The 20,893-nt window shown below is 46.8% G+C and overlaps 1 pseudogene; it reads right to left on the reverse strand.

Annotated features, from left to right (window-relative positions):
- The window catches only part of LOC115087530, a 38,691-nt pseudogene extending 19,826 nt beyond the window's left edge, over positions 1-18,865 (reverse strand).
- Positions 18,866-20,893: the final 2,028 nt, after the last annotated feature.

The raw sequence follows: 20,893 nt of genomic DNA on the forward strand, positions 1-20,893 counted from the left end.
ATCATTTTGGTTGCCCTTCTCTGTACCTTCTCCATTGCAACTATATATTTTTTTAGATGCAGCGACTAGAATTGTACACAGTATTCAAGGTGCGGTCTCACCAGGGACAATACAGAGGCATTATGACATTTTCCGTTTTATTAACCATTCCCTTTCTAATAATTCCTAACATACTGTGTGCTTTTTTGACTGCTACAGCAAACTGAGCCGATGATTTTAAAGTATTATCCACTACGGTATGATGCCTAGATCTTTTTCCTGGGTGGTAGCTCCTAATATGGAACCTAACATTGTGTAACTACAGCAAGGGTTATTTTTCCCTATGTGCAACACCTTGCACTTGTCCACATTAAATTTCATCTGCCATTTGGATGCTCAATCTTCAGTCTTGCAAGGTCCTCCTGTAATGTATCACAATCCGCTTGTGATTTAACTACTCTGAATAATTTTGTCATCTGCAAATTTGATAACCTCACTCGTCGTATTCCTTTCCAGATCATTTATATATATATATATTGAAAAGCACTGGTCCAAGTACAGATCCCAGTGTATGAAGTAAGAAGGAAAGAAGACAGGAGGAGAGAGAAGAAACAGAAAGAATAAAAGAGACCCTGAAAAAGTAATAAGGAAATGACAGACAAGGGGAAAAAAGAGACTGGAACCAACCAATTAGAAAAATAAGATCAGGCAACAAAAGTAAAAACAAATTTTGCCTTTCAGCGATTCGAATATGCCATTTTTGGGAATGCACATTTCTTATATATTTGTATTTGTTTTTTCTTTGGTATTCCAGAGTTCAGTCTGGTTTCTCTGGCTTTCCATTTTAGTTTTACCTGCATGTTTCTGTTTCTAATTTATAGTCCCTTATTCTGTATTAGGTAAGGGTCTGTTTGTGATGTGCATGTGTGACAGAGGTGCAGTATTTTGACTAGTGTGTCGTTTCTGTGTAGGGATTTGTAGCAGTCCGGCTTATTCTGTTTGCCCAGTAGGTGGTATATTAGTGTTCTAGGTCCTAGTATGTCACAAACAGGCTCTCACAGGCACGTGTACATGCACGCAAACATATAATCTGTATGTGAGGGAGAGAGAGCCTGTGTGGGAGAGAGAGAGAGAGTATGTGTGTGAGAGAGCATTGGCATATATATATGTATCAGATAGGGACCAGCAACTGAAAAATCTCAGTGTCTTGGGGCCAGGGCCAGTTAGGCCCTGGCAGAACCAAACCTCTGACTGAGCTGTATAAATAGTGAATATATACATTCAGGATTTGTTAAACCTTTTGATTTCTCTTTTCTCTTAAATTTTCAGTCTTCTCTGAAAAACATAAACCACTGAATTGTATGTGCTAGTGGTGAATCTCTGAGGCTCTCAGGAAAGCTATAAGTCACATTCAACTGACCTTTTTGAGCCAGCACCTGGAAAGGCTCCTCTTCCCTAGAACTAAAATGCATGGGAAAAGAAAGGGTACACTGCATGATTTATGACTTGAGTATTGGCAGAAAAAAATCATACAAAGAATGAAATGCTCTATATAAACTACCTCACAGGACAAATGCCTTTGTATTGGTGGTAACTAAAGATGTTCAGAGACATGCTATACTCAATGTGCTGAGTCCCTGGAGGTGCTGACTGTTTTATGGCTGAGATTCATGGGATGATCTCAGGGAAGTAAGCAGATTTGGTTTTACATTGCAATTATATGTATATATATATATATATATTCTGGTTTAACTTACTTGTTCTATGCATATACTTTCTTGTATCTTATCTTCTATTACATTCACATTTTTCACTTCTGAACATTATACCTTATTCTTATGTGCATTGCAATTTTTATTAATCCTAGATTATTATTATATATACTTGATTTAGTGGGACGATAAATGTGAAAATCAGCTAAGTACAGTGTGAAAATATTTTCTGTTTGTCAGTGTGAATTAAGAAAGAGCCATCTAGTGGCCTTAACCACTCCCCAGCCATCACAATATGAGGGAGTGAAATAATGTGTTACGCCCCTGCCCGCGCTTCATGCAGACAGGGCCTTACCTTCGCAGCTTGGCCTGCCGCCGACACTACTCCTCGCAGCCCGGAGGCCGTACTTCAAGCCAGGGCCTTGCCTGCTTCCCTGCCCACGGCAGGAACTGCCAATGCCAGGACCTTGCGGCCAGGCCACCATCTTGCCGGCATGACAGGAGCTGGGCTGGGCCTTCCTTCATGGCCTGGGAGGCCGCTGATGCCACCATTTGGTGCCGTGGCCTAAAGGCCACATCCTCGGGCTATCCTTCATGGCTGGAGTTGCTTCTCCTTCTCCTTCACGCGGCAGGAAGCCACTGACATCATCGGGGCCTACCCGGAGGCCCGCTTCCCCTGCTCTGCCTCCTCCCTGCACAGTGGCAGGGACGCCGCTGTCCAGGATCCTGACCTTCCTGTTCCTGCTCCTCCTAGGGGGCAGGCCCGTGGCTCTCTTCCCTTCTTGTAGACAGGTTTGGTCCTCTCAGCAGCTCCTCCCAGAGAGTTGCCTCTTCAGCCCTTTAAGAGGGTCCTGCTTAATTCCAGCTTTGTGTTCGCATCAGCTCAGATGCTCCTGAAGTCGTCTCTTCATCTGGTACTTGACCCTGATGCTTGATCCTGACTCCGGTTCCTGATGCTCGTTCCTGAGTCTGGATCCTGATCCTTGTTCCTGAGACCGGATCCTGATGCTCATTCCTGATTCCAGATCCTGATATTTGTTCCTGAAGTCTGGGTCCTGATGTTCGTCCCTGAAGTCAGGATCCTGATGTTCGTCCCTGAAGTCCGGACCCTGAAGTTCGTTCTTGAATTCTGGATCCTGATGTCCGTTCCTGATGTCCGTTCCATGTTCCAAATCCTGAGATCCATTCCAAGTCCTGCAGTCCGTTCCAAGAAGTTCCATGTTCCAAGGTTGATCCAAGACATTCCTAGTTCCAAGTTCCAAGTTCCTGGTTCCAAGATGTCCCACGATTATAGATGTTCCAAGATGTTTTTAGATGACCCTAGAAGTTCCTAGTTCCAAGTTCCTAGTTCCTAGTTCCAAGTTCCAAGATGCCTGTGAGGGTCCTGTCTCCCTTTGATGTTATCCCGGTCCTAATGCACCAGGAGGAGGACCCATGCCTCCGGAGACTTCCTGCTTTTATCTGATTCCCTACTTCCGACTCCGGAGGATTCGCAGGGTTTCCACTAACCTGCGCTATGAGTCTTCCTGAGCTTGCCCCGATCTCATGGTCCGTGACCAGCCATCAGGCTGTGTAGGGCACATAGGGGACAGTGTGGTCCGTGATGAGCCCCACGTGCTGTGTAGGGTGCCTGAGGGTCTTGCTCATTCCTGCCTGTGTCTTGTTCCTCGCCTGAGTCTCCAGTGTGGTCCGTGACCAGCCTATGTGCTGTGTAGGGCACCTGACAGACTTGCCATCCTCTCTACATTCCAAGTCCCAAGCCTATGTCCCCACGTTCCAAGTTCCAAGTCTTCAGTTCTACATTCCAAGTTCCAAGTCTTCATCTCCATGTTCCAAGTCTTCAGTTCCATATTCCAAGTTCCAAGTCTTCAGTTCTACATTCCAAGTTCCAAGTCTTCATCTTTACGTTCCAAGTTCCAAGTCTTCAGCTCCACGACGCAGTCTTCGTGAGTCCCAAGTCCCACGTTGTCCTCCTCATGAGTTCCAAGTTCCAAGTTCTTATATTCCAAGTGCCTAGTCCTAGCCAGAGACTTCATTATAGTCCTGTGTTCCTAGCTCCATCCAGCTCTGCTCCTGTGAGGCCCATTCCCGCACACACACCTCACATTGGGTGCGACTCATGTTTTTACCTGAGCCGCCCTGTGGCCCATGGTTTCTGCTCGCCCAAGAGCCAAATGATGCACGCCGAGCCCACACCATTGGGCCCTGAAGGCTGCACTCGCAACAGAATGACTGTGTTAGTATATGTGTGTGAATGAGAGAGAGGATAGTTTGTGTGGCACCACCTCTTCCAATCTATGATAATATCAGGGTGAACAGAAATTTAAAAATCCCAGGTATGGAGAGCAGGAGATATGTAATCCTTATTAGTTTTAATTATTGGGTGTAATTTGATGTTTCTGTTGTTCTGAAATATAGTTTTTTTTGGGGGGAAATATTCAAACATGGTTTTAATTATTGGATGTGTTATTCATTAGTTGTTTTGAAATATTTTATTGGTGTATGGTGAATATTATAACAAATTTCTGCTTGTTTTTTAAATTATTGGATGTTCATCGGCTGTTTTGACATTTATTATTTTATTAGTATGTTTTTAAATATTATGAATGATGTTTATATCTCTTGATTTTATTGCTTGATGTTTTGCAAGGAATGATGTTTCTGTTTTTCCATTGTTGCACTGCATAGTGCATAATACAGTTGGGCTTGTGATTTCCAGTACTGTTTTTGTTGGCACATTTATATGTTGAGATTTGGTGAGGATCTTGTCTGTATTTTAAAGGTCCAGATCTTGTGTAACTTGAATTCTTGCTGTAAAAATAATGGTACTGACTTTTACAGCATTATGGTCTACTCTTCCGCATTTCTATTTTAAAGAGAAGTTTGTTCTTTATTAATTTCATTTGTATGCAGAAAGTGGTTTTGAATGTTCTTGCAGAAAATATGTTTTCATTCACATATTTTATTGTAACTGCTGTTAGTAGATTAGGTGATTATTTTAAGGGATGGACTTAGCTAATTTTCTAAGGACTAGGTTCCTGTGAGCATAAAATTGATAGCTTTTTGTGTCAAAGAAAGTAGTGCTCACAAGGTAATGTAGGAGGGTGTACTGTGTTCTAGGGCACCTGGCAGCAGCAGATTTTCTGGTGCACCACCAACTTTAGCAGTTATCCTATGTCCTTGCTCATGAAGAAATAGATAAGAGGTGACTGTCAGGGCAAATGTTGAAGAAAGGAATCACCTTTGTCTCCCACTTGCTCTTTCACCCAATCGGCAGCAGCAGCGACACTCTGACTGTCAGTGACATCCAGGATTAGCGTTTGCAGTCTCTGGGAGGTGGCTTCCTTCAGCTGCTCCACCCCATGCTGCGTCAGGCAAGCCGCCAGCACTCGTAATCCCCGCCCATCCAGCTGCCGGGCCAGCAGGTTTCCAAAGCCCGAGTCACAGCCAGTGATGAGCACATATTTATCTGGGAGATTCAGGAGTATCTGTCTGTCCAGGTACCAGCGGTACAGAAGGTAGAGCCCCAGGAGGGCCAGCAGCCAGAGCCACATCAGGGTGTTCTGCCTCTCCCTGCTGGAGAAAGAATAGAAAAACTTCAGAGGGCATTATGTAGTATTTATTTCAAACTATATATGGAGAGAGGGAAATTTTCAGCAGTCAGCTAAAAGTGTACTTACTTCTAGCACTGGAAGCGTAAACTGAGTGTAGTTTACACTTCCAGCGCAGCTTGGCAGAAGCTGTGCTGAACCTCACCGGGAGTGAGTAAGTGCAGATCCCACTCCCAGCAGGAATTTGTAGGCCTTGGAAAGTGGGGGGAAGGTCCAGGAGGGTTTTGGAGGTGTGGAGTGATGCGAGGGCCATAAACACTTATCCGGCTGACTGAATATGCCTATTTTGCCATTTAGATGGATAACTGTTGAATTATCCATCTAAATGGCTTTTAAATATGGATGTGTGTATGTGGCTCTCTTTTCACTAGCTTTGTCATCTTAGTGGAAGTCAGTCTACATGGGCAATCAGCAAGCAGATAGTGTGTAGCACACCTTTTAACAAGATACTGTGAGGCAGATATTAAAAGCTACACGTGGGCATACATTTGTGCGCGCAACCCGGTACACACAAATCTACGCCCGATTTTATAACATGCGCGCGCAGCCATGCACGCCGAGCCGCACAGCCGCGCAGCCTTCCTTCCGCCCCCCCACCTTTCCCCACCTTTCCCTCCCTTCCCCTCCCTAACCCACCCCCCAGCCCTACCTAAACCCCCCTTTACCTTTAACTTAGAAGTTGCGCCTGCCTCCAGGCAGGCGTAGGTGTGCGCGCTGGCCAACAGCCAGCCCGCGATCCTGGGACTTGCGCGCATCCCGGGGCTTGCGCGTGTCGCCGGGCCTATGCAAAATAGGCTCTGCGCGCACTGGAGGGGTTTTAAAGGGTTACGCGCGTAACCCTTTTAAAATCCGCCCCTGTGTGTGTGCTGTCTGTTGTGTTCTCTTTCTGTTTGTGACTCTCCACTCTCCACATGACACTAGTGTACTGGTGTGTGTAAAGTAAATGAAGGAAAGTATACTTACTACACTACATTTAGCATAACAATAAAACCATCTAGCTATTACATAACAGCCTAAGATTTGCCATATTGTGTCAGATCAAAGGCCATCAAGCTCAGTATTGTGTTTTCGACAGTGTCCAATCCAGGTCACAAGTACCTGGCAGGATCCGAAAGTGTAGATAGATTCCATGGTTCTTATCCCAGGGATAAGCAGTGGATTTCCCCAAATCCACCTTAATAATAGTTTATGGACTTTTCTTCCAAGAACTTTTCTAAACATTTTTTAAACCAAGTTACACTAACATCTTTCACCACATCCTCTGGCAATGAATTCCAGAGTTTAATTATGCATTGAGTAAAAAAGTATTTACTCCAATTTCTGGGGGGTAACGGGGTAACTTGCTGGTGTGGCAGTTGCTACCCTTAACAAATAAGCCTTGATACAGTTAATGCAATTCCATCATTACTCTCTGCTTCAACAGCATTGTCATTGAAGAATTTGGCAAGGTGCTGCATTTAGATTTGGATTCCGTGCCAATTAGGGGGGAAGGAAGGGGTCTGGTGAGCTCAGAGACATAAGAGAAGAGAACTTTGGGATCATAGAGGAAGTTGTGGATTTTATTGGTGTAAAAATCCCGCTTGGTTTTCTGGAGAGCATTTCTGTATTTGTGACGGGTGGATTTGTAGGTGGCAAGGAGGGATGGCGAAGGGTCCTTCCGCCAGTATTTCTCAACTTTCCTTAGGGTGCATTTAAGGTTTTTGAGTTCAGGGGTATACCAGGATTTTTTTCGTTTTTGAGTGAGGGTTTATTGGTTTAGATATGAGTGGGCAATTCTTGTTAGCAATGGTGGAGTTGATTTTAGACCATGTAGTAAGGGCGAGGTCTGGGTTGGAGCAGTCAAGTTCATCTAGGGCCATATTAAATGAGGTGATGAGGTCTTCTTGGTTGCATGATTTTCTGTAATGAATGAAGGTGGTGTGGTTAGGAGGAGAGGAGGGGGATTTGTTTTTATGGAGAGGGAGGATTTTATAACAGAGTGATCGGACCAGGACTCTTGAGCATGAGGGAGGTTCTGGGAGGTGGAAGAAGGAGTTTATGAAAATTAGGTTGAGGGTGTGACCAGCTTTATGGGTGGGCGTGTTTATAATTTGTTTGAAGCCCATGGCATTTAGGGAGTTTAGAATGGCTTCGCAGCTAGGCGAGAGAGGGAAAGTGTTGATGTGTAGATTGAAATCGCCTAGGATGATGGCTGGAGAATCGAGGTTCAAGTTCTTTGTAATGAATTCAATGAGAGGGGAGGGGTTGTTTTCTAAGAAGCCAGGGGGCGAGTAGATAAGGCATATTTGGAGGCAGGGTGATTTGAATAGGCTAAATTCAATTTTGGAATCAAAGTTGGAGGGTTGTGATCGGAGATTCAAGGGATTTTTTTGCGGCAAGGAGGAGGCCACCCCCATGGGCTTTTTTTAGGAATGGAGAAAATATCATAGAGGTGCGATGGGAGTTGGTTGAAGAGGACAAGGTCAGTGGGTTTAAACCAGGTTTCAGTAATAGCGCAAATGTCAGGGTTAAGGTCGAGGAGCATGTCATGAAGGATAGGGGTTTTTTTAATGAGGAATTGAGAGTTGAAAAGTACAATTGAGAAGGCTTTTAGCCCGAGGAATTGTATTAGGGGGGATATCATAATGGGAATGAGAGATCTTGTGAAGGCGGGGGGGGAGGGGGTAAGTTTTGCGTGGCATTCTGAGGATGGGGGGATGGGGTGAGATCTTGGGAATGGGGAGAGCTTCCATGGTGAAGGGAAAGGGAAAGGCAATGTGTATCTCAGAAGGGATATTTATTTAGAAGCAGGTAGGTGTCAGCAAAGTTGTGAGCAGAGCGGGAGATTGGAGAGTCTCTAGTCCGGTTGGCGGGAGGCAAGGGGAGTTGGTGGGAGTGTAATTCTGGGTTCGGCAGCAGTCAGTGAAGGCTTCTAAGAGGTACAAGGGGCAGCAGGAAGGGGTGCACTAAGGGGCAGGCCCCTTGGTCGCACCCCTTCAGCGCGCGACACACGGCGCACGACGCTGGCATCACTGGCCTTGATTTATAGGCCCTCCGGAAGCTGGAAGTGATTTCAGCGGCTGGGCAGGACACAGTCAGGTCGAAAGCAGGAGGCACCTGGAGCAGGTCTGGTCACAGCGGTAAGCGAGCGGGTCCAGTCGTGGGGTCCGGTCGTGGCGGCAGGCGTGGGGCCTCGGGCAGCTCCTGACCCCGACGGGTCTGCGCCGATAGCACGGAGCTATCATGCCGGCGTCGGGTCAGCGAAAGGCTGAGGCGGCGTCACTGGCCTTGATTTATAGGCCCTCCAGACACTGGAAAAGATGTCAGCAGCTGGGCGGGACGTAGTTGGGCCGAAATCAGGAGGCATCTGGAGCAGGTCTGGTTGCGGCGGTAAGCGAGCGGGTCCGGTCGTGGGGTCCAGTCGTGGCAGCGTGTGTGGGGCCTCGGGCAGCTCCTGACCTCAACGGGTCTGCGCCGATAGCGCGGAGCTATCGGTGCCGGCGTCGGGTCAGCGAAAGGCTGAGGCGGCGTCACTGGCCTTGATTTATAAGCCCTCCGGACGCTGGAAGTTAGATTCAAACAGCATCCAAGGGCCTTGATGTTTGCGGTTTGGTAAACTGATAAGCATGGGGTTAACCTGCACAGTGCAGCAGATACTGACATAAGCTTGCTGGGCAGACTGGGTGGATCATTTGGTCCTTTTCTGTCGTCATTTCTATGTTTCTGTTTCTATAAATCACTAGCAAGGTGTTTTCTTTTTTCTTCCTCTGGCTAACTAAACTGTAACAGGACACAGTGGGAAAGTAATGAAACTGTTCAGGCTTTTTTGTTCTTCAGAAATTGTATGCTAAGAGAAACTCTGGTCCATGAGCATTACTCCAGAACATTTTGGCTAACAAAGAATTATTATCTGCTAGGAGAAACTTTCTATATAATCTAGAGTATTGTTCCAGCATGCTTGTATCCTATAAAAGTTGTTAATTAATTGTTTTGTTAAAGGAATCCCTGTTCTCTGACCCAGTGGGCTAATGCAAAGTAAACCTAAGAGTTGAAGAGTTGGAAGCTGAACAAATTAGACAATTAAATTATGGGAGTTAAGACCGTAGTCTAAAGCAGACTAATTAGACTTTACTTAATTCTTTAAGCATAAAGACTGCTTTCCTCATCAGCGGTGAGATATCCAAATAAAATACCTTTTTATAGCTTCAGAGTTGCTGGAGTGGTAATAGTCTGCCAGTATGTCCATAGAATCTCTAGATTAGTGAGTCCTGAACATGATCAAGGCTGTGGCTAAGCTAATGGAATCTCTTTAACCGTCTTAAGCTGTTCTTGATGTTAACACTCTCAGGATCCAAGAAATGTTGAGTCCTACACTGAAGCTAACTGAAGTTAAATCTCATAGCCTATGCAATGTTTGTGTGGAACCTTGAGCCTGTTTTGTAACTAAAGGAAAAGAGAAATAAAGCTGTGTTCTTGTATATCTGAATTGTCTGTTTTACGATTGGGAGAGTGTTAACAGCTACATGCTGGGAAGCCTCACACTTTGAACTTTATGGGAGTGAAGTGGGGTACTGCAGGTGACCAGGGAGAAAACTATTACTAAAAGGTGTACCCAGGGGCAAAGAAGGGAAGGTAGCTTAGCTCATGACCAATTTCCTGCACTCGCTGACCCCAGTACTGCCATACCTAAGTCTCCTGTGCAGAATCAAGCCTACTACGGCGCCCCCTGGTGGACCAGAAGCAGGTATGTCACTACAGTGGCATCAGCAGTGGAGGGGCAGAGGAACTAGGAGCAGAGCACCCAAAAGCAGCACACAGTGCTCCTCCCTGATTCCGCCTGAACAGTGCCTGCAGCAGAGACTTGGAGGAAGTACTGAGTCAGACAAATTATGTGAAGGTTTCAGAGGATATAGAATTTCTAGTAGCTCAGAATGGTTTAGATTCTAGTTACTAGCATGCTATCTTCTAGTGAGCAGCCACAGGAGGCAGAAAATCATAGTGCTGAGGAAGAGAGCATCCATACCCCACTCCCAGGAAGAGTAGGTAATGGAGAGTGTGAGAGATGCCCTTGGCCTTTTCCAGACCCAACATCGGCACCCAAGCAGCTAGAGAGGGACAGGAGATCCCTCAAGACATCCCAGGTGTGGAGGCACTTAAGAGCTAGGGAGAACCGTCATTTTGCAGAATGCATTCACTGTTGTAAGGCTATCAGTAGAAGAAAGATACTAGGTCATCTTATAAACATGGCATGCACTGCAGCATAATTAAAAAAAAAAAGAATACCCGTTAGTGTTGGTTTCAGGGGAGGCTGCCAGTACTAGTGTGGGGATACAGTTTACCACTCAAAGCAGCAGCAGGCAAGCCAGAGAAAAAAGGAAGTCAGCTTCCCAAGCTGAGGCCCCAGCCCCTTCCATCAGTGAGATGACAGGCAAGCAGCCCCCAACCCCATGTCAGCGGTAAGCCACTATGGAGCAGATGAGGTGTTTTACAACATCACTGACCATGGTAGGAGGCGTATGGTGCATCAAGAAAATGATTGCCCTGGATGACCAGTCCTTGCAGATCATGGAGAATGTGGGGTTTAAGCAGCTGCTGCACCTTTAAGCCTCAATTACAAAATGGCATCCTGGACAACATTCAGTAGACAGGTTATCCCCACCCCGGTGTGCTCAGTGCCGTGTTTACATGCAGGTGCAGCTGGCCAAGGTGGAGAGTAGCAGCATCCATTTCACCAGTGACATCTGGACCAGCCAAAATGCTACCCATGCTTACCTTTCCCTCATGGCACACTGTTGGCAGCTGTCCAAGGCAGAAGCAGGCGGTAGCTCTATTTGGGGGTGGATCAGCAGAGTATAAGTGGGGCTGTGCTGCACACCTAGGTGATGGATATCAGCAACACCTCCATTAAAATCTTAGGAGCTTGCAGCTAGAGAGGAGAGACAGAACTGTTGTTCCTGGTTATTTTGTTATAGACAGTGGCGCAAACATGAAAATGCGGTGGAAGAGGAGGGGGGGGGGGCTCTGAGGGGATTCCTTGCTTTGCATATTTGCTGCACCTGGCAGTAAAGCATGCCCTGACTGCCAAGGAGCAATATGAAAGTCCTGAAGGAAGCGATGGGTGCAGGAAAACAGTGGGGGGCATTTTTACCGGATAATAAAGTGTGGGTAGTAACTCAATGAGAAGCAGGAAGCAGTGGGGGGGGGGGGGACACCTCTGGATTGGCTCCTTCTGGATGTAGGAACCAAGTGCAATTCCACCTATCTAATGTGCAGAGCTTAGTGGAGCAATGCACAACCCTTCATGATTTGTTTCTCCAGAAGACTATGTTCATGAGGAGCTAACTAAAGTAGATCAAGCAATGGGATCTGACCCGAAACATCCAAGGATGTCATGGAAATTTAGAGAGGTTCCAGCAGCAGCACGGGCTGACTTTTTCAATGCTTCTTTAGAGTTGGGAGTAGTTCCGGAGGACTGGATATAGACAGGTATGGTTCTTTTTCACAAAAGTGGAAGTAAGGGGGAGGTTGGGAACTCAGGCCAGTTGGTCTGACTTCTGCAGTTGATAAATTAATGGAATCGCTGCTAAAACAGAGGATAGTGCAGTTGCTGGAATCCAGTGAATTACAAGATCCAAGGCAGCATGGTTTTACCACAAGTAGGTTTTGTCAGATGAACCTGATCGATTGTTTTGACTGGCTGACCAGAGACTTGGATCAGGGAGAGTGCTAGATGTGTAGTGTACTTCGATTTCAACAAGGCTTTTGACATGATTCTCCATAGGCAACTTATAAATTCACTGAGCACCCTAGGAATGGGCCTAAAGTGATTGGGTTAGAAACTGGTTGAGTGGGAGATGACCAAGGGTGGTAATAAATGGAGTTCTTGCTGAGGAGAAGGGTGTTACTAGTTGTGTACCCCAGAGATCAGTTCTTGGACCTGTTCTTTTAAACATTTTTGGAAGGAATATTGCCAAAGGACTATCGGGATAGATGTGTCTTTTAATAGATGATATCAAAATCTGCAACAGAGTAAATGCCCAGGAAGGAGTGAAAAATATGAGGAGAGTTCTAGCAAAGCTTGAGGAATGGTCTAGAGTCTGGAAGCTAAGATTTAATGCTAAACAATACAGTCATGTATTTGAGTTGAAAAAAAAAACCAAGGGAGTGGTACAGTATAGGAGGTGAATTTCTTTTATGCACAAAAGAAGAACAGGATCTGGGGGTGATGCTATTTGATGATCTTAAGGTAACCAAACAGGTGGATAAGGCAATGGCAAAAGCCAGAAAGATGCTTGGCTGCACCAGAAGAGGAATGGTCGGCAGTAAAAAAAAAGTAGGTGAAATTGCCCCTGTATAGGTCCCTAGTGAGATCTCATTGGGAATACTGTGTACAGTTATGGTGACTACACCTTCAAATGAATATAAACCAGCTGGCTAGGAGGGTGGTTACTAAACTGGTCATATGGGGATAGACTTAATCTTAAAGATGCGTACCCTAGAGCAATGTTTCTGAACCTTTTGTATGCCAGGTACCTTCCTTAAATTACATGGACCAAGGAGGGGGAGGACATGCTCCTTCCCCATAGGCGGATGCAGTAATCTGGGCATTAAGAAACTGTGTGCTGGTTTTTTAACTCCTGATGCAGTAAGCTAATGAAATGCAAACGAATTGGGAGTTTAGAAAAGCATTTGTAAGAGTAAAATGTGCATTTGGCACAGGTCCAATGCACATTTTAACTTGGGAAGCGGGGGAGGCATCCCTGCCAGGTCATAAGTGATGGAAGCTGCTGCCATTTAGCCAGATAAATACTGATTGTCTGCAGATAAGAATTGACTTATCTGGCTAAGTAGCGGCTGACACTACTAACCCGGATAAGTACTGACTTATTTGGCTATCTGGTAGAGGGTAAAGGCTGCCCGATAGCCAGATAAGTCAGCACTTATCCGGTTGTCTGGCACAGGTGACCACTAGTTAGCTGGATAAGTTAAGGCAGCGCGGGCTTGTCTCACCGCATCTGGAAGTACTGCTTAATGCCCTCATTTGCATGGGATTTCCATGCAAGGGCACTAAGCAGCGCTCCCATTCAGAAACAGGCATTTTCTGTGCACAAAACTCCTTGCTGCAGCCGCAGTAAGTTCTGCGCACAGAAAAGGCGCGTTGAAATGCAGGCAGAAAGGGGCATTCAGCTGAACATGCCTTTGTGCATTGGCTTGCCAATCTTAAATCTCATAGGTCAGACCTGCAGCTTGTCTGTGTTATTTCAAGAAGGAAAGTGGCCAGTTTAAGAAAATTGTTTTCTAAAAATGTTGCTCTTATTAAAATTTAAAAAAAAAAACAAAAACCCTGTCTTTCTTCTGCTTTCCTATTCCCAGCTAGCCAACAGCACTGTGCTCAGAAAAGCAAAAAAAAAACAACAACCAAAACCTTCCTTTCCCCTCCAGGCAGCCAGTAGTTGATCATTGAAAATAAAATCCTTCTCTCTTTCCTTTCCACCCCCCCCCCCCCACCCCCCACGTCAGACACCATCTCATCATTAAATAATAAGAAATCCCTTCTGCTCTCTCTGTCCCTCCTGTCAGTCAATAACCCTTCTACTATTAATGTCCCCACACTGTGGACTTTATTTTCCAGTTGAGGCGATTTCTGGGAGGGGAGCAACTGCTTCTGAATGTAACCAACCTGCATGAGGCCGAGTCAGCATCTGCCCCTCTCTCAGGCCCTTCGTTGGCCCCGTCCTTTCCCGTCTTCTGAATGGGAGAGGGAAAGTGAAGCAGATATTGGCTTAAGTCTCGCTGAGGCTCATGAACATTCAGCTTTAGCTGTTCCCCTCCCAGCAATGTTGCCTCGACACCAGATCCCACTGGAAATATTTTGTCCACGGGAGGGGAGGTTAGAAAAAGTCTCTGCTCACTGTGGGACAGAGTGCAGTGTCGCATGTGCACTCCTCATCCTCCTGCAATCATTTTCATTCCACAGACGGACAGAAATGCCGCCGGAGACCGGTGCCGGTCCAAGGACCAGTGGTTAAGAAACACTGCCCGAGAGGAAAAGTGGAATAGGTGAGATATGATAGAGGAGGTGATATGCAGAGGAGGTGAGCTCTTTCAATGGAAAGAAGGCTCTGGAACAAGTGTCATGGGGTGAGGGTGAAAGAAGGCAGAGACTCGGGAGAAATTTAAGGAAATATTTCTTTACAAAAAGGTTGGTAGATGCATGAAACAGCCTCCCAGTGAAGGTGGAAGAGGCAAGGACAGTATCTGAATTCAAGAAAGGATGAGACAAGCATTGGGGATCCCTGAGGGAGTGGTAAAGATTGTAGAGCTGCATACTGCTTTTTAGAGATGTGCAATCATTTCATGTCATTTTCAAAATGGAACAAAAGAAAAAACAATGAGAGTGTTAACTTTTGTTTCATTTTGAAAAAAAAAATTCAGAGGCCTAGGCCTGACGTCAAGACTCGTACGAGGTCCGGGCCTGGCATCAAGGCCTAGGCCTAGACCCACATTGGGAGCCAACCCAAGACATGATCCCGCTACCAAGGCCTAGGACCAGGCCTGATGCCAGGTCCTGATTCGAGACCCAGTCCTGCAACCAAGGCCTAAGCCCAGGCCCAATGCTGGGGCCCGGTCCAAGGCTCAGTCCTGTCACCAAAGTCTAGGCCCACAACCAGGCATGGCCTGAGACCTGGTCCTAGCACCGAGACCTAAGTCCTATGCCAGAGCCTGGCCCATTTGCAAGGCATAGACTTCAGAACTGGGATTGGAACTTGGACCAGGCCCTTGTGTCAGGCCAGGTCTCAAGCAGTGGGACCAGGCCTCAGTCTGGACCATGGCATTGGGCCTATGCCTCAAGGACGGGCCAGGCCATGATGGACCCCCACAGATGAGGTAAGTGGGGTCTGGAGAGGTTCCTGGCCCCAACACTTTGGAGAGAGTGAGATGGAGCTCAAGGGAGTCTGGGGAGGCCCTGTTTCAGAGGGGTTTCTGTTTTAATGGAGGGGTCATGTTTATCTTGTTTCTACAAACTGCAGAAACAAAATAAACATTAAATGAAATAATACCTGGGAAACACCCCCCCCCCCCCTTCCAGAAAAGAACTGAATTTTTTTTTTTACCTGCACATCCCTACTGCTCTCTCTCTTTATCTCATCACTCTATGCCTTGAGGTATTTATATGCCATTGTGCTGGCTGCTCCATTCTGCACTCCATGCTTGTGGTTTTTAGGCACTATGCTTGCTGCCTAACCCATCATTCTATGCACTGAAATGTTTATGCCATATGCCAGTATTCTTGTTTTCTGCTCTGCACTCCATGCTTTGTGGGGTTTTATGGCCACCCATCTTTCTATGCCTTGGGGTTTTGACCACTGTGCTTCCTGCCTTACCCTTCTCTCAATTCTTGGGGGGGGGGGGGGGGGGTAATGATGCACCTTGTATTTTTTTTCCTGTCTGTTGTGTGTGTATAAGCCCAGTCCATACTGTAGTGCTGGGTGTATTGTACTGCTTAAAAATCCCTAACTTGCTGCCTTACTACTCTAAGTGCTCATGCCGCTGTTGATGCGGCTTGCTCTTCTCACGTCTTGAGGTATTCTTGTCTCTGTTTAGGCTTATTTGCCCCCTGTCTTGGCATGCCTCTCTTGGCATTACCCCTCTCTTGATGCCTTGGGGTATATTTGTTACTGTTGTTAGTGCTCTTTGCTCCTATTTAGGTGCCTTGGGGTTTTCATGCCACTGGTAGAGGGTAACGGCTGCCCGATAGCTGCTTTTCCCTTCTTTTGGTACCTTGGAAGACATGATATCAGCGTCATTGGTGCCTTCCATCCCTCTCATGGTGCTTAGGAATGTTCATGCCACTGACTGTGCTGATTTGACCATCTATCAGTGCCTTGGGGTATTTTCTGCCACATTAAGCACGCTGCATGTTTTGCTCCGTTTAATATCTTATTGTAAAGCCTGTCGCTGAATTATTGTTTGCGCTAAACCGAGGTGATGTACTGTACGTGCCGTGGTATATAAAAAATCTCTAAATAAGTAAATAAATAAATAAGTAAATAAATAAATAAATAGATTTGGTGCTACTTTCTCCCTCTCATCGTGCCTTGAGCTGTTCATGCCACTGTTGATGCCAATTTTCTCCTCTTTTGGGGCCTTGGGCTGCTTTGTTTTGTTTTTTCACTGTTGTTCCTCCTTTGCCTGTCTTACATAGCTTTGATTTCTGATTTGCCCCAATATGCTACCTTGAGTTATTGATGCCATTCTCAGTGTCACTTTGCCCCATTCTTGGTATCTTGGATTGTTCTGCCCTCTGCTGCTGTTTTCTGCCTTCCAATTTCACTAAACTTGAACAGAAAGCTCCAAGTTTTGAGCCCAAAATAGGATGCCCTGCATCCAGTGGGAAACAAATGAATTATGGAGGCAAAGGAACTGAAATAAACTATACAGAAATATTTTCTGTGCTTACCTGCAATATAAAGGCCCAGCGCGACTGGGTGTGCATTCCAGGCATTTGCACGGGGCGGCATGCCCAGGGGAGGCAGCGAGCCGGCAACAGCAGGAGAGGCCATGGGGCTGCTGGCAGACGAAGGAGAGGGGTGCAAGCCGCCGGTGTTCAAGCTGCAGGCAGCCGGCAGAGAAGTCTGTCTCCGTTTGTGTGTGTGCACGCACACAGCTTTCGCTCTCCCCCCCCCCCCCCCCCAAAATCGGGAAGGCCTGCGAGAGAAAGACGGTGGGGGTGGGGGGGGGGCAGGAGAAGGACATTCAGCACAATGGCTTGCCTAGGGCAGGTGAGCCCCTCACATCGGCCCTGAATGGGGGAGCATGGAAATTCTTTGTACAAGGCAGCAGAATCGCCAGCAACAGCCATGGCAATACATAAAGGCTGGAGGTCTTGAGAGACCCACCCTCTGGAAGATGGAGGAACCATCGAGGCAAACACCCCTCCCCACATTACCCCTTCTTCCTATTGGAGAGGTATTTATTTGGCACTCTGCCAAAAAAAAATGTTGTTTACACTTGATCTAGAAAATGTCCAGTATAGTGCTGACTACTTCAGGGAGGTGTGTTTTCAGAAACTGTTCCAGTACAGTTCTTTCTGAAGCACTAGGACTGTAAAGCACTTTAAGACCCTGACTGGGTTAAAGGTGCTTTGGAAACTGCTACATTCCACAGCTGAAGCTGTAAAAATGTCTGGGATGTGCCCTGAGGGCCGGAAAACTAGAAGCTAACTTGGATTCCCAAGCTGTTACATATTAAATGCTGCATCTTACTACTTCTGGGTTACTTGAATGCATTTTTGTGATTACTTCGTGCTAGTAAGTTTCCCTCCTGCAATTGCAGAGGTCCTGCTTATTGCCAGCTAGTAGCTCAGAGAGAATGGGGCAATATATGGATCAGGTCCCTAACTGGTAAAGCTCGCCTGGATCTATTTATGCCAAGATTTCTCAATGGAGTGTGACTGCAGCATCATGGGAACGATGCCAGGCTTGTGATGCACGAAGCAAACTAAAAATAACATATCAGTTAGTTATAATCCCCAGAAAACATGTCCCCTCCCCACTGTTGGATCTATGAATGCACCAAGCCCAAATGGGGAGCGTGCCCTGAAAAAGAAACCACATGGGGGCTCAGATCTCCTGGCAAGAAGGAGCCAGTATAGACTGAATTAGAGTACTTTCATTTTAGGATATCTGGGGGAAATGGATTTAAAATGGGGCACCCATAAGCAATTGTGGGGGTCCTCTCAATAATCAGAGGGTGCTGGAGGAGGGGAGAGTTGCTGCACGTCCAGGAAGTTATTGGAGGTACAGAGACCAAATCTCTCCCTCCCCCCCTCCAATTGTTCCTACCCAGATCCTCCTCTCTCCTGGTGCCCCCCTTCACCTTCCCTGCTTTCCCTGTAGAGCGGCACTGGCCCTCAGCAGCAACTCCAGCAAGAAAATTCAGTGCAGGGCCCTGTGCTGCCCTGCTCCCTCCTGCCTCACAAGCTTCCTGTTACCATGGATACCCTGCGAGGGATGGAGCACCACAGCGCCTGGCAGTACACACAGTGGCCCAGCATGAAGGTGGAAGTGGCCCCTCGGTGCCTACGGAAAGTTGGCACCTGAGACAGCTGCCGAACTCCGGGCCTGACTCTAAGCAGCAATACTGCAGGACACAGTGGCCGCATCACATCTGTGCCCTGCCTCAGGATAATAAACACTTACTAGGGTCCTTGGCTTTCCCCCTTTTAGCAGATAAAAACCTCCTGCTGCTGAAAAATTCTGCTCTTTGCCTTCCTTGGCTTCCTCAGCCCCCTGCAAATATATCACCCCCCTTTGTACTGACATGACACCATTTACCAAGCTCCTTGTAATCCAGCCTGCAGCAACCTGGAGCTGCCCGGTTCAGAGTTACTTGAGGCCAGGAAAGGCAGGAAGGAACAGCACCTACTCAGAGTCCTTACCTCTCCCAAGGTGGAACAGGAGACTTCCTTAGTTCCCCCCCGAGTCCAGCGCTTCCCCCGGATCAGATAAACAAGCCTTCAGTCCAGGAGTGAGAAGAGCCCTGGAAAGCCTGGGCTGAAGGTTGCTCCTGAGCTGGTCCTGCCCTGCAGTATTAAAAGCAGAACAGGAGGTGTGGCCACGAGAGAGAGAAACAGGAGAGAGTGAACACAACTCCCCTTAGCCAGAAATCAGATCAGTCTGGAGAGAAGTAGCTGTGCTGTGTATTTAGGATGACTGTCTTGGGTGATCAGGGTTTGGGATGACCCTGAAGTTGGTTCCTTATTCTGTTTTTGACTTTGTACATTGCATTGTGGCCCTTATCCAAAGACCGAAGCTTGTAGGTGATAAAATCCATCTGAGATCACCCAAAAACACACTTCTACAAAAAAAACTACAGGGACAGCGCAAGGTAATCTGCTGCCTGAGGTGACAGATGAGATGGCACCCCCCTAAGGCACAGGATGGAGGGGGCACTGAGGAGGGGGGGTCCCCCCTTGGAATATTCTTTTACTAAGCAGAGGTTGGGGGGGGGGTCTCTCTCAGGAGTCCTCCCAACCTTCCCAGCATCTGCCCCTCTAGGGAAGAGGGAAATGGTTGAATGTTGGGGGTGGGGGTGGTACACTCAGACCACCCCCATACAATCTTGCTCCCTCTCTATTTCCCTCCCCTTTCTCTTTTTCCTCTCCCTTTTTCCGTTTTCCTCTCATTCCCGTCCTTTCCCCTTCCTTCCCTCTCTTCTCGTTCACACCTCTCTTCCCATTTCCTTCTCCCCCTCCCCTCTCACTCACACCCCCTTCTTATTTACGTCCTTTCCCCTCCTACAGCTCCCTGCCCTTTCCCTTCCCTCCTCTCCCCTCTTATTCGCACCCCTCTACCCTTTCGTTTCCTCTCACCCCCCATCACCTACCACATAGCCATTCGGGTCTTCTGCTTCCTGCTAGGGGTGGGCATCCTGCCGCTGCACAGGTCTTCTTCCGTCTGCTGGCAAGTACTGGGAACCCCACCAGCAAATCACTTAACACACTGCTGCATGGATCGTCTTCTTCCTGATGGCGGTGGGGTGTGGGGGAACCCTGTCACCAAGCCTCTTCCTAAGACAACCCAACCAGCTCATTTTGCTCTCATGATAGAAACATCCCTGACTATTCTAAAGATGATTTTAACAGAGTGACAAAAAAATGATTGTATTTTTAGCACCTCTCCCTTCTCCAGCATCTTTAGCACCTCAAGATTTTCTGACCCCCACCTACAACACTTCACTTACATAGCACAGTCCTATCCTTCCCCTACCCATAATGCCACCCTTGAACTCTCTTATATCTTCACAAATATGGCATCCGTAGTAGCAATTCGACACAATAAAAAAATATCGCTGTTTCCCTACGTCACTCCTTACCAGCCAAGAGAAACAACTTTGACTCTCCCCTACTAGATAAAAATAAGTTATAGTTTGCTCTAATCTATGTCCAGGTACAAGATATACCACTACTTAATGACTATTAAGTACAATTACAAGTTACATGTCCACCTAATGAGAAATGATACTCACCACAATTTATGTTGCTATACTGTAATTTACCATGATGCATGTTGTTATGCTGTAAAATACCTTCTACAATTCCTTGAATGACATAATGCTCCCCCTACTCTGCTCCCCTACTCTCAGTAAAAAAAAAAAAAATGTTCAATGTATTATAAAGCCTCAATGCATAATAAGTAGCACCCTATCCTCCCCGTTCCCCAGTCCTCCCTGTCTTCCTAAAAACCTTATTTACACTGTAAACCGATGTGATATTCCAGATCGAACACCGGTATAAAAAAAACAAATAAATAAATATTCCTCCTACAGTTTTTTACCCTTCCCCAGCATCTACTGTGCCCCCCCCCTCCCCCAAGACACCAAGAGTGGGGCAAACCAGCACTGAAAATGGCATCTTCCGCTTGCCTGTTCCCCTGTAGCAGCTAACTGAGCCCTGGGCGGCAGGCCAGCACTCAGAGGCTGAAGCAATACAGTGCACGCAGCCTAGCGCACAGCTTGACGCGTGTTTTGACGTGCATTTTGGACGAGCTAGAATAACTCCCGATGCAATAATGGGATTAGCGCATCCAAAACGCGCATCCAAACAAGCGC

Source organism: Rhinatrema bivittatum, chromosome 3 (genome assembly GCF_901001135.1).
Source record: "Rhinatrema bivittatum chromosome 3, aRhiBiv1.1, whole genome shotgun sequence".
Classification (NCBI taxonomy): domain Eukaryota; kingdom Metazoa; phylum Chordata; class Amphibia; order Gymnophiona; family Rhinatrematidae; genus Rhinatrema; species Rhinatrema bivittatum.